Raw genomic sequence first — 12417 nt, forward strand, 5'->3', positions numbered from 1 at the left:
AATTAAATTAAATTATTTCTATATATAAAAATATTAAAAAATATTAAAAAATAAAAAGAGAAAAGGAGGAGGCAGCGGCGATGAGGGCTCGCTGCAATCTTCGTCTTCTTCCCCTTTTTTAAAATTAATATATAAATAAATTTAGTTTTAAATTTAATTTAATTAATATTTATATTATTCTCTAACTACGTCAGCAAAAACAACACCGTTTTTACACTTGTATAATCACGTCAGCATGCAAAACGACATCGTTTTACACTTGTCTCGCTGGAAAATCAACACGTCGGTATTTTTGTCAAATTTTCTTGCTATTGGCATTTAATTGATCTATTTTGTTTTGATTTTGACATTTAAGTGTCGCTTTTGTAACATTTGGCATCTAAGTGTCTCCCGTGCCAAGTTTTGGCACTACGGGTATTCTTTTGCCTACTAAAGTCATAATTAGCCCGGTGGCATACTCTAAAAGATTGCTACAATCAATGCCTCTAGGCTATTCGTGAGAAACATATCACCTCCGGCCTCAAGAACTTTCTTGACCCTTGTTGAGTCATTTGCGTCCTTATATTTATGTCTCAACTCCTAGGACCATAGCCTCCTAGGATTGTCTCGCCAGCTTGATGGAAACAAGAGATGATCTTCTGAGTCATATAGAATAAAAAACTGCAAATATTAAAAGGTGATGATGCCTGTAACACTAATCGTGCTTATACATCTTTCTTGGACTCTCCCGTGCTTATACATCTTTCTTGGACTCTCCCTAAAGCTCTCGGAGACCGATAACTATAGATAAGCTAAGAGGTCAAAAAATCTTGTAAGCGGGGATGGATTTTGAACAACTTCGAAAAACTAATGTTCTACCCAAGGGGTTTTAATTTTGTTTACGTACAAGAGGAAATTCTCCTGTTTGGTCATAATGAGCAGTACCATAACTCCTGATCAGGTGTTTATGATGTGGACCAAGAAGATGGGCTTCTTTGTTAACTGTGACCATTATGATCATTAGGGGCGCATTTAGTAACGTTTCTGTTAAAAAATTGTTCCAGGGAACAGAAATAAAAAAAAAAAAAATGTTTCTGTTCCGGGGAACAATTTTTGACCAGAAACACGCGTTTGGTAAACTTGTTCCGAGAATAAAAAATGAATAGAAACGCGTTTGGTAGATTTTATATTCTTTTTTTTTTTTTTTTTAATTTTTAATTTTTATTTCTTTTTTTCCTTTCTTTTTTTTTTTTTTCCTTCTTTTGGTCGGTCGCCGGCCTCCGGGGACCGGCCGACGGGGGCCGACAGCCTCGCCCAGACACGGCGAGGCTCGCCGGATCTAGGCGAGCTCGAGCTCGCCCGGCCAAGGCGAGGCGAGCCTCGGGCGCGGGCGAGGCCTCACCTCGCCTTGGCTGGGCGAGCTCGGCCTCGCCCGGATCGGCGGCGAGATCGCCGGCGAGGTCGCCGACCCTCAACGGCCGGTCGCCGGCCCTCGACGGCCGGTCACCGGCCATGGCCGAGGCCGGCGACCGGCCAAAGAAAAAAAAAAAAAAAAAGAAGAAGAAGAAAAGAAGAAGAAGAAAGAACATAAAAATGTTTTTTGTTTCTTCAAAAGTGTTTCTGGAGTAAGAAACAATTTTTTTTTTGTTTCTTATTTCTGTTCTTTTTGTGTTTTGGAAACAAAAAATCTGATTTTGAACAAAAACGCAAACAAACGCGTTTCTGTTCTTTTTTTGTTCCCGGGAACAAAAAAACAAAAAAACTGTTCTTAAACACATTTCAGAAACGAAAACATGCAGGCCTAGGTAAGCCACCATTATCTGATATCGTTATTATTTCACTATTTTAATTTCAACTTGCCTGTGATAATTATTTACGGTCGGGAAAGGGAGGTCATATCTTGTTGTACAAATGTAAAATTGGCAATTTATTGGGTACCACTAAACGAAAGAAGATTGGAATATCGCCTCATCATGAACGCCATTCATCATTTCTTCGATTTTTGGGCTTTGTTTGAAAGGGCAATTACACGAAGTCCATCCCGAGAAATGTAGATGCTAAAAATTTCCAATATCACTTGTGTACAAGGTTTATATGCCTTATATAAATATATATGGTTTCCCTTTATAATTTAAGTTATTGAGCTAGATACTTTACCATGGTATCTGAGCTAGGTTTTGCCTTGTTTGAAAGGGCAATTATACGATATCCATCCTGAGAAATTTATATGCTAAAAGTATTTCACATCACTTGTGTCTTACTTTTTTTATTTGATTATTGGATTGATACTATGAAATACCATGAACTGGTACTCCTGTGATAAATTTATCTCAAATTAATTTTTCGACTATAAAAAATCCCAAACTGATACATCTATGATAAATATTCCCAAAGTCAATTTTTGACCATTAAAATCTCAAAAGTGGTATATTTGTGATAAATTTATTCTTCATTAATTTTTGTTAAATTGGATTAATATTACAAAAAATCACAAATTATTACACTGTGACAAACGAAGCATAAAAGTCGAAATTGGTACACTTTTTAATTGTTACGTATCATTTTACTCAATAATTTAATAATAAAATTTAACAAAATCTAACGGAAAGTAAATTTATCATAAGTGAACCAGTTTGGGATTTTTTTGGTGTTAAAAAATTAGTTTAGGGTAAAGTTGTCAAAATGGTACTAGTTTAGAATTTTTCATAGTATCAACCCTTCTTTATTTGACTAAGTTTAGAATTTTTCATAGTATCAACCCTTCTTTATTTGACTAGTTCCATAATTTAGATTCAATAATTTAGGGAAAGGACTCTATAAGTACTATAATATTGATATGGTGTTCACTTAGTACCAAAACTTTTCGAACGATCACTTAAGGCACGTTTGGTAATATTTCTGTTTCGGGGAACAATTTTTGAACAGAAATGATTTTTTTTGTTTCTGTTCCCGAGAACAATTTTTGAGTATAAGAACACGCTTGGTAACGCACAAAATTTCTACTCCCGGAAAGAAATGTGTTTGGTAAAATTGTATAATTTGGTTGTTTCTTTTAGTTTTTAAATATTTTTATTATATTTTCCTTTTTTTCTTTTTTCTTTTTTCTTTTTTCTTTTCTCTCATTCTTCCTCTTTGTGGTCGGTCGCCAGCAGCCGACGATCGGTTGGGCGAGGCCCAATTGGGGGCACTGCTCAACAGCTCAAGCCCCATTCGGCCACCGCACAATCGGAGCTCCACTAGCGAAGTGCAATCGCGGCTGAGGCGCGGCATGGAGCAGAGCTTCTCGGTGCGCGGGAGCTCGACGCGCAGGTCCTTGACGTAGCACGCAGTGGCGGACCAAAGCCAAGACTCGAGCTTGGGCTCGAGCTCGGGAGTGAAGCAGGGGAGATCAAGGTGGAATCTTGCGAGGTGGTCCAGGAACAGAGGTGGAGGACCGCGTCGACGAAGGCGCAGAATGGGTCCACCACCGCCCCCGCCACCAGGCGCTGCCGCAGGGGAGGGAGAAAGCGAGGGTTGGGACGGCGTCCTGGAGGGCGCGCCACCGGGGCGACAGGTTGCGGGTGCGAAAGACGTCCACGGTGGGCAGGAAGGAGAGGATGTGGTGGATGATGGCGTCGAGTAGGAGGCTGATGCGATCGTGTTCTTGCCGCTGCTGCTCGACTTCTTCGCCGGCCTCGTCACCTGCAATGGCTAAGGTTCGACGTCGTCTACGAAACAGAGTGAGGGAGCCTGAACATGCGCCACCCTTCGCCATGGATCCTGTGAAATGGTCTCTGTTTTTTCCTCCTTTTTTTTTTCTCCTTACTTATTATATGTTAGGGTCAGAGTCTCAAAATTTATCATGAAAATATAATTAAATATTAAAATTTTTAAAAAATGCAATGGAATCCTAAATTGATATAATGGAGTTCTTCTACTAATTTTATCAATTTAGATTGACAAATAATATTGATGTGGCTTTTTCAATATTTTCTTTATCCTACATGGGCAATACCATGACTTAAATTCTAATTTGTTTAACCAAAATAATAATAAAATAAAATAAAATAAAAAAGTATTTCAAAAAAACACAAAAATTAAGCTATAGGCAAGAGTGATAGGCCCTTGCTATTGCCCTCCATTGTCGGAAAGGGCCGACGACCATCACCGACGGCAAGCGAGGGCCTGGTGGCCCTTGGCGAGGGTTGCCGGCCTTGGCTAAGGCCTTGACAACCCCTCCAATACTTTTCGGCTATTGGACGGCAGCAAGGGTGGAGGGCCTTGCCTATGCTCTTTTTTGTTTTTTGTTTTAATTATTTTTTATTTTATTAAATTAAGCTTATGGCTAAAACATTAGAATTAAATCCAAAACGATGTTGCTTTAACCTAGTATTCTATGTTTTAGCCACGTCATTGCCACGTAGGAGAGAGAAAATATTAAAAAAGCCACGTCAGCATTTTACGTTAGTCTAAATGGACAGAGTTAATGAAAAGACTGGATTATATCGATTTGACGAGTTTAAGAATTTGATTGTACTTTTTTGTAAATTTTAGAACTCAATTGCACTTTCGTGATAAGTTTTAATATTTCTAATTAACATATTCATATTATATATTATAGGGCCAAAGCCATTAAAAAAACCCAACATATTTATCATAAATTTTTTTATGACACAAGAAATCCCAAACTTATACCTATACCTTCCGTTAGAGTTCTGTTGATGAGGACCATTAAAAATCTACATACAAGGATGCCAAAAAGCAAACAATGTTGACATGATCTAAGGAAAATAATAATGACATTGTTTTGGCTAAACAATCACTTAACAAAATCTTAAAGAAAAGTAAATATGTCACATAGATACCGGTTTATGGTTTTTTATGTCACAAATCTTTTAACAGAACCTTGACGAAAAATAAATGTGTCACATTAGATATAATTTAGAGTTTTTGATATTACAAAAAAAAAAAGGTCTAGAATAAATATTCGGGCATAGTTTGGGGTTTTTTTTGGCGACTTTTTCTCAAATTTAACGGAGGATAAATGTTTTGTACTACCATCGGCCGTGATGGCTCTGCTGGGTAGGCTTCAGTGATCCTCTGCGAGGGAGGGGAGAGGTTTGAAGCCCTTGCAACGCAAGGGGGCTGGCAGGAGTTATTAGCGTCTTAAGTGTGCTACCGGGGCTGAGGCAGTTCCTCCAGCACCAAAAAAAAAAAAAGTTTTGTACTAGGCGTTATTAGGGCATTAGGTCAAGAAAAGAGGGAATACTATTAAGAACGTTATAAATCTATTGCACTTTTATTAATTTGGTTATAAACCTTTTTAATGTGTTAATTGAGTCCCCCAACTTTCGACCAAAGGGGACTCCTGCAACGGGATTTGAATGCGGGCATAGCGTGTCGAGAGTTTGAACCTTACCAACTAAGCCAACTCATTTTGGCTATTTATTCGCACTTCACTAATACATAATTATAGAAAGGCAAATCAAAAAATTGACGTTCTGCCAGCTTTCATAGTCAAAGTCAAAACATTTCAATCATGTTCATGTACATATATATGGGCACCAATAAAACTTAGAAACTATCACTTAACGAGTCTTTCGTGGTTGATTGTACTACCCAAGTCATTGCCGGTCGCGATTTTTGGAAGCGAGGTCGGGACGTGCGCCCGGATGGCATTGGCAACTGCCTCCCCAGTCGCTCGGCATTCGGTGTAAGTTCAATTAATGACTATATCCTTAAATTATTTCATACAACAATCATGGAATTTCCCATGATATGAAAGCAAATAGCTTAGCTGAGAAGTGATGAGAAAGTGCAGGTCAGTTCTCCGGAAGCCAGTCGAAAAGCAAGCAACGAAATAGCACGAGCTACAACGATCAGTCCGAGAATAACCATTCACATTGCATCGATGCAATCCAAAGGGGCAAACAAAGACCTTCCTTGCTAGTCATGAGGAAGCGTTGATGGAAGCACTTCAAGCATACCATGAGGATCAAGGGCCTCCACATATGTTAATGCAGTGTGTTACACAAGTCTCTTCATCACAAATGTAAAACTTCAAACACGATTTCAAAGCGACATAAGTCATAGGAAAAAAGGTTCGTTTCATTGGCAGCACACCAATATAGGCCAGTTCTCATTAAGACGGTTAAAATGGCGGGTGTCGGAACGACACGAGCCACAACTCTAGTTATTAAAAACCTGATCATGTGGGTTCATAAAAGTCCTATTCACAAGCCCAAGTCCTCCTTTCTACATTTGCCAAAAGAAAGAAAACAATGAGAGAATAAATAAACAAAATAATGCTTCTTTCCTAGTCATGGTAAAGTACCACTCGAGCGTTCACAGAAGCCCTTTGATGGTGTAGAATTGACTGGGAAACTTCGAGCAATTTGCGAGGACTGTTAGTCTCTGCAGAATTTGATCCAGCAGCCTTGACCTTACGAGGGTCGATGAGCAGCCTATCCAAGACACGAGCCTCCTTAAGGATAAGCTCCACCAGGCCAAGCAAGCAGCTCGAGTGTAGATCGCTGAGATCAAACCGAAAGATGTCGACCCGCCTCAAGTGTCGATCCAAGCATTCGAGTTTATTCTTCCACTTTAAGGGTTCCGAGCATAGCTGCGTACCGACGGCCAATGCCTTGAAGTCCATATCAAACTCAAGCTGCGCAGATGAGACCGAGAACCAAGTGATCGTGATCAGTCTAAAACATAACAAAGATGAACATACTCATTAAGTAGACTGTTAAATTGGTGCAACACTAGTGTCTACAGCTAGTAACTAGACCTTCTCATTGGGCAGGCTCAGGCTGGGCCTGCTTGGGCTCAAATCCCTGAGGTCCTACCCAACCGCATCCAAGCCCAAACTTGTCGGCTCGAGCAAGTGGACAAGCATGCTAAGCAGAAAAACATGGGCAGCCAGGCCTGCGCTGCCCGCCCGCCACATTTCTTTCTCTTCTTCTTCTAAAAAATAAATAGAAATAAGAAAAAATGAAAAATAATTTCAGGGCTTTGTGTTATTTATTTTATTACTTTAACCATGAGTTTTATAATACTTTAGTGCTTTTCTCTACTGTACGAGAAATTTGGTCTTATTTGATCCTATTAGTGTTTATAACTATAAACTATCCAAGTGAAAATTATTAATAAAAAAACACATTATCATTCCTTTCAATAAACATATGGGTGGGCCAGGCAGGGCCTGCATTCTTTGTCCAGGCCCAATTCAGCCAAGCCCGGGGGCCCCGCAGGCCGCCTACCCGTTGATCAAGTCTACTAGTAAGAATATTAAAGTTGAAGGTAGAACACGGGGAGAGAGAAACCTCTAATTAATCATGATAGCACTGGAAGAGAATTATGAGATTCTAGATTGCATCTAAAAATTTCCGGCTATTTCCACAACAATGAAAAACAAACCAACCCTTTTTGTCACGTTCATAAAAAAGTAAGATGTGCTTGTCGTAAGTCGAGAACATCGGCAGAAATGAAAGGCACAATAAAGACAGTAGGTATTTGATTTTTGTTTTTGTTTTTTTGGGGGGAGACCAAATCAGTTCCTCCTTATGATGCTATTGTTATGTGAATTTTGCGGGCATAAAGGTACAGATACTAGTGCATTTACTCAGAAAGAGCTAGTTTTGACAGGAATATACCAACTTCCAGAATGGTTGAACCATCTTGATGACCAATTTCTCTACCTGTGGTCAACATTCTATCATGTTCAATATACCATGACATTCCCATGATCGACAATGACTGTTTAGTATAAGGGATTTGCAATTAGGAAGCAGAGGACGCAAATCTCCCTCCTCCCAATGTGACAGAACCTGAGCACCCATAAACAGAAAAGAGGAAGAATTGTTAGAATTTTTCTCATTCAGTTCATACAAAATCTGCAGAAACCATAATCCTATTACGGGATCTAATTTCGAGAATAAACCAGGATTTACACCACAAACGAAGCCAACCATTACAAAGCCATAAAAAGAAGGTTTTGCCACCGCTTCACCGATCGTCGTATTCCACGTGTTGTTACTGTTGCATCTTGCATGCTAGAGCGAGCCTCAAAGGGTTTCGCATTTTATCTAACAAGGTTTATACACTTTTTATATATACACGATTTCTCTTCTTTATTAGATCAATTTTTTGGGTTAGACATTCTAGCATTATGTTCTAAAGGGCAACATTCTTTTATTCAGAGTAAATTAGAACCGTTAGTCCAAATTCCGACCTTTATATTTTGATCAGTAGTGGATTATGCATGTGATGCACGGTTTTAGATATAATTTTCTTGAAACTTTTTTTGGGTGATATATATTGTAAAGATCACTATAAAGAAAAGAAAATTATGCAATTAACTGATGCCTTTTATTAAGAAAATTTATATGTTTGAATCTGACTATGAGATATATTTAAAATTGAAATAATTTTAAAATTAGTTTAGTCTACATACACCTAAACCAAAATTAAAGTACATTCAACGTTATTGTTGGCTCAAGCTGGGCCTGCTTGGGCTTAAACCCCTGAGATCATGCCCAAGCCCACCCAGGCCCGAACTTGTGGGCTCGAGATGGCAAAGCCGGCCCAAAGGCCCGCGCCGCGCATCCGGCCAACTTTCTTTTTTCTACTTCTAATTTTCAGCTATATAAAAATAGAAATTGGAAAAAAAAAATGAAAAATAATTTAGGGCTTTGGTGTTATTTTATTTCATAACTTCACCTATGAGTCTTTACTACTTGTTTCTACCGTCCAAGAAATTTGCGCTTATTTGATCCTATATGTATTCATGAATATAAGCTATTTAAGTAAAAATTAGGGTAAAAGCCACAAAAAATCTCAAATTATGTTTATTGTGACACATACCCATGCGATATATTTATCCCAAAATTGTACCGTGTGACACAATTACCTTGAAATATTTTTTTTTCTGCAATACCAAAAACCCCAAATTTGCATCCCTATAACACAGTCACTCCAAAAATTTGGTGTTGTAGATATAAGTTTATGATTTTTTATATCACAAGAAAAGTTCGGGGCAAATGTGTTACACAAATATAAATTTAGAATCTTTTGTATTACAAAAAAGTGTTTGAGATAAATATGTTACACGAGTATAAGTTTTACATTTTTTGTATTGCAAAAAATAATTTGGAGTAAATGTGTCACAATAAATAAAGTTTGAGATTTTTTTATAACTTTTTCCATTAATATAATTAATAAAATACATATACATTTCCTTTCGATAATTATATGATCAGGCCAGGGCCTGTGATTTTTGTCCTTGGTGGGCCCATGAGCTGCCTGCCTGTTGATCATGTTTACTAGTAGGAATATAAAGTTGAAGGTTGCCCGCCACTCACCTGTTTTTTTTTTTTTTTTTTTGGTAAAGCCCGCCACTCACCTGTTGATCGTGTCTATTAGTAAGAAAATTAAATTGATCTTGTTTACTAGTAACAATATTAAAATTGATCTTGCTTAGTAGTAATAATATTAAATTGAAGGTAGAACATTGGGGGGTGTTTGTAAATTTGCACAAGATATTCTAGATTGCTTCTAAAAATTTCAGGCTATTGCCACAAGAATAAAAAGAAACCGACCCTTTTTCCAGACTAACAAAAAGATAAAAACATGTGCTTGTCGTAAGTCTAGAGCATCTGCAGAAACGAAAGGCAGCAGTAAAGACATAAAGCACTATATTGGAGAGGACCAGATTTGTTCCTCCATACGATGCTATGTTTCTGTCATTTTTCCGAGAATAGACGTACAAATGGTATCGTATTTACTCGAATATGAGCTAGTTTCAACGGGAATTTACCGACGTCCAGAATGGTCGAACCGTCTTGACGACCTAATTCTCTAGCTGGTGGTGAATCTTCTATCGTGTTCAATATGCACCGACGAGTGTTTAGCATAAGTGATTAGCAATTGGGAAGCGGAGTAGGCAAATCTTCCTCCTCCAAACCTGACAGAACCCGAGCACATCAAACTCAAAAACAGAAAAGAGGAAGAATCGTCCGAAATTTTTCTCGTTCAGTTCATACAAAATCTACAGAAAGTATAATCCTATCACGGGAACTAATCTTCGAGAATAAACCGGGGTTCACACTATAAGACGAAACCAACAATGACAAAGCTATAAAGAGAAAATATTGTCATCAATTCACGAGATTTAGACGTACCATTACTGTCACGCCCCAATCCTCGGGCACACGCCCATCCCTCGCCTTGGTCGATTAATAGCGACATTCCAGAATGCATCGCCGAACCTTTCTTTTTAATACGCAAGCAGAAGCATATAATAAAAATCCCCAGACAATAAAACAATAGGATAGAAAAGTAGGGCTATACTTTTCATGCTTTAAAAGCAACCACACTTATATACATTGCAAATCATGGTGCAAATATATACAAGGCGAATTGTTAAGTCAGGTTCTAAACCATTGGTTCATAAAACAAATTATGTAGAAAGGGAATCAACTCCCATCAAAAGAGGATCGTCTTATGACTAACTAGTCCAATAGGATCATCAGTTCTTCATCCTTCACCTTCTACACTTCGGGCCTCTAGTCCTTTACCAATGCCATCTAAGAACCTGAAAATGGTTATTCAATAACTAGTGAGATAACGTCTCAGTAAGTTCTACCTCATAAAACCCGATTAGGAAGCCAATACACTTTCGAGGCTACCTAAGTACAATACGAGTCAGATGACTTACCTTGACCTCAGTTCCTTCTTACAAATCAGTATATATCATATATACATGAACCACATTAATTTATAGCATCCGATCAAATCATTGATCAATCGACCTAGCCGATTACATGTTACCACGACCCTTCTCTCGGTCGGTACAATCAATACTATCTATAAGTCTGACCATAGTCTAGGACTGCTCACACTAAGCCGATAAATAGTGTATTGCTCTCGCTAAGCTGACATATCGCCCGTAGGCTGATATAATACACTAATAATGCTCCCTCTAAGTTGATCATATTGCTCTATACAGCTCTCACTAAGCTGACATATCGCCCGTAGGTTGATATAGTATACTGATATACTGCTCTTGCTAAGCTAACATATCGCCTGTAGGCTGATATAGTATACCATCCCGACCATTCAATCTATTCCATCTTGTGTGGGGACACGGTCGGTCTTAGCCAAAATATTATAATTTCACTTTTTGAATATCCCACTAGTTTCAACAGCCCATAATATCTTTTTGGCGCTGTAAATCGACGCCCGGTAATTTTTCACTCAATTACCAAAATTAATCAATTTAGGAATAAAATCCTAAAATCATCTTTAAATTAATTCAACATGATTTAACTCTCAAATAAATAAACAGATCACATCATCACGATCAGCATAAAATTTCGGTTGTCGACTATCCCAGCCTAATTTCCGGAAAAATAAATAAATAATTAAATAATTTCAGAAATTATTAAATAAATGCAATAAATCCAATTTAGGCCCGTAATGCCTGATTGGAAGCCAAAATGAACCCGGAAAATTACCGAGACCCGTTCAATAATTAATAGGACTTGTCTACTTGCTAACTATACTAACTATTCTCCTAACATGCATAGGTAAATGCCTAATTTAATTATTCTACTCTAATCTAATCACCTAATTGCACTTAATTAAATCTAATCAACCCATAAGCATCATTAGCATACTAATAAGGGCTTAGTGAGCAAAACTCACTTGTGCAAAGCGAAGATCGGAACATCGTGATGGCGACGCAACGGCGGCCGAACTTGGGCTCGCGACGACACCCACGGGCTTGGACCGGGCCTGGAATTGGCCCAGCAAATCTCAGCCCAAACTGAGATATGTTATTGCATCAGACCGGGCTTGCTGCAGACATTGGGCTTGGGCCTCAAAATCGCGGGCTTCAGAATTTGCTGGGCTTCGCTGGACTAGGTTGGAACCTGGGCTTTTGATGGACTTCAAATCCAACTGAAGGTGGGCTGAACTTCAAGATTGAAAATGGGCTGCTGGACTGAAGTTCACTTGGGCCGAAATGGGCTTGCTGCACGGGCTCAAAGGAGCTGCTGGGCCGGAATTGCTGCAGACTTCTTGCTCACGGGCTGGACTTCAAATGGCTAAGACGTGGGTTGAATCGGACTGGGCTTCTGGCCAAACTGTGGGCTGCTGTTTGAAGACGCGGACGAAGGGAGCTGCTTCGTTTGTGGGCTGGGGCGGCAAAGGAGAACGGAGGGGTGGGCGTTGGCCAGGTGGTGTCGCTGGCTTGGTGAGACGTTGCAGCTGGCGTCGTTGATGGCGTTGAAGACCACTGGCAACGAAAGATGACGCTGGCGAAGAAGCAAAGGGAGAAGCAGCTTCGGTGATCTTCAGTGCTGGACAACGCACGAAGGAACGAAGATGCTGGTGTCTTCGGTGGACGCGTGGAGCTTCGGTCAACCTTTGGTGGAGTGCGGCTGGTTTGTTGACCGG

Source organism: Eucalyptus grandis, chromosome 1 (assembly GCF_016545825.1).
Source record: "Eucalyptus grandis isolate ANBG69807.140 chromosome 1, ASM1654582v1, whole genome shotgun sequence".
In the NCBI taxonomy this organism is placed as follows: domain Eukaryota; kingdom Viridiplantae; phylum Streptophyta; class Magnoliopsida; order Myrtales; family Myrtaceae; genus Eucalyptus; species Eucalyptus grandis.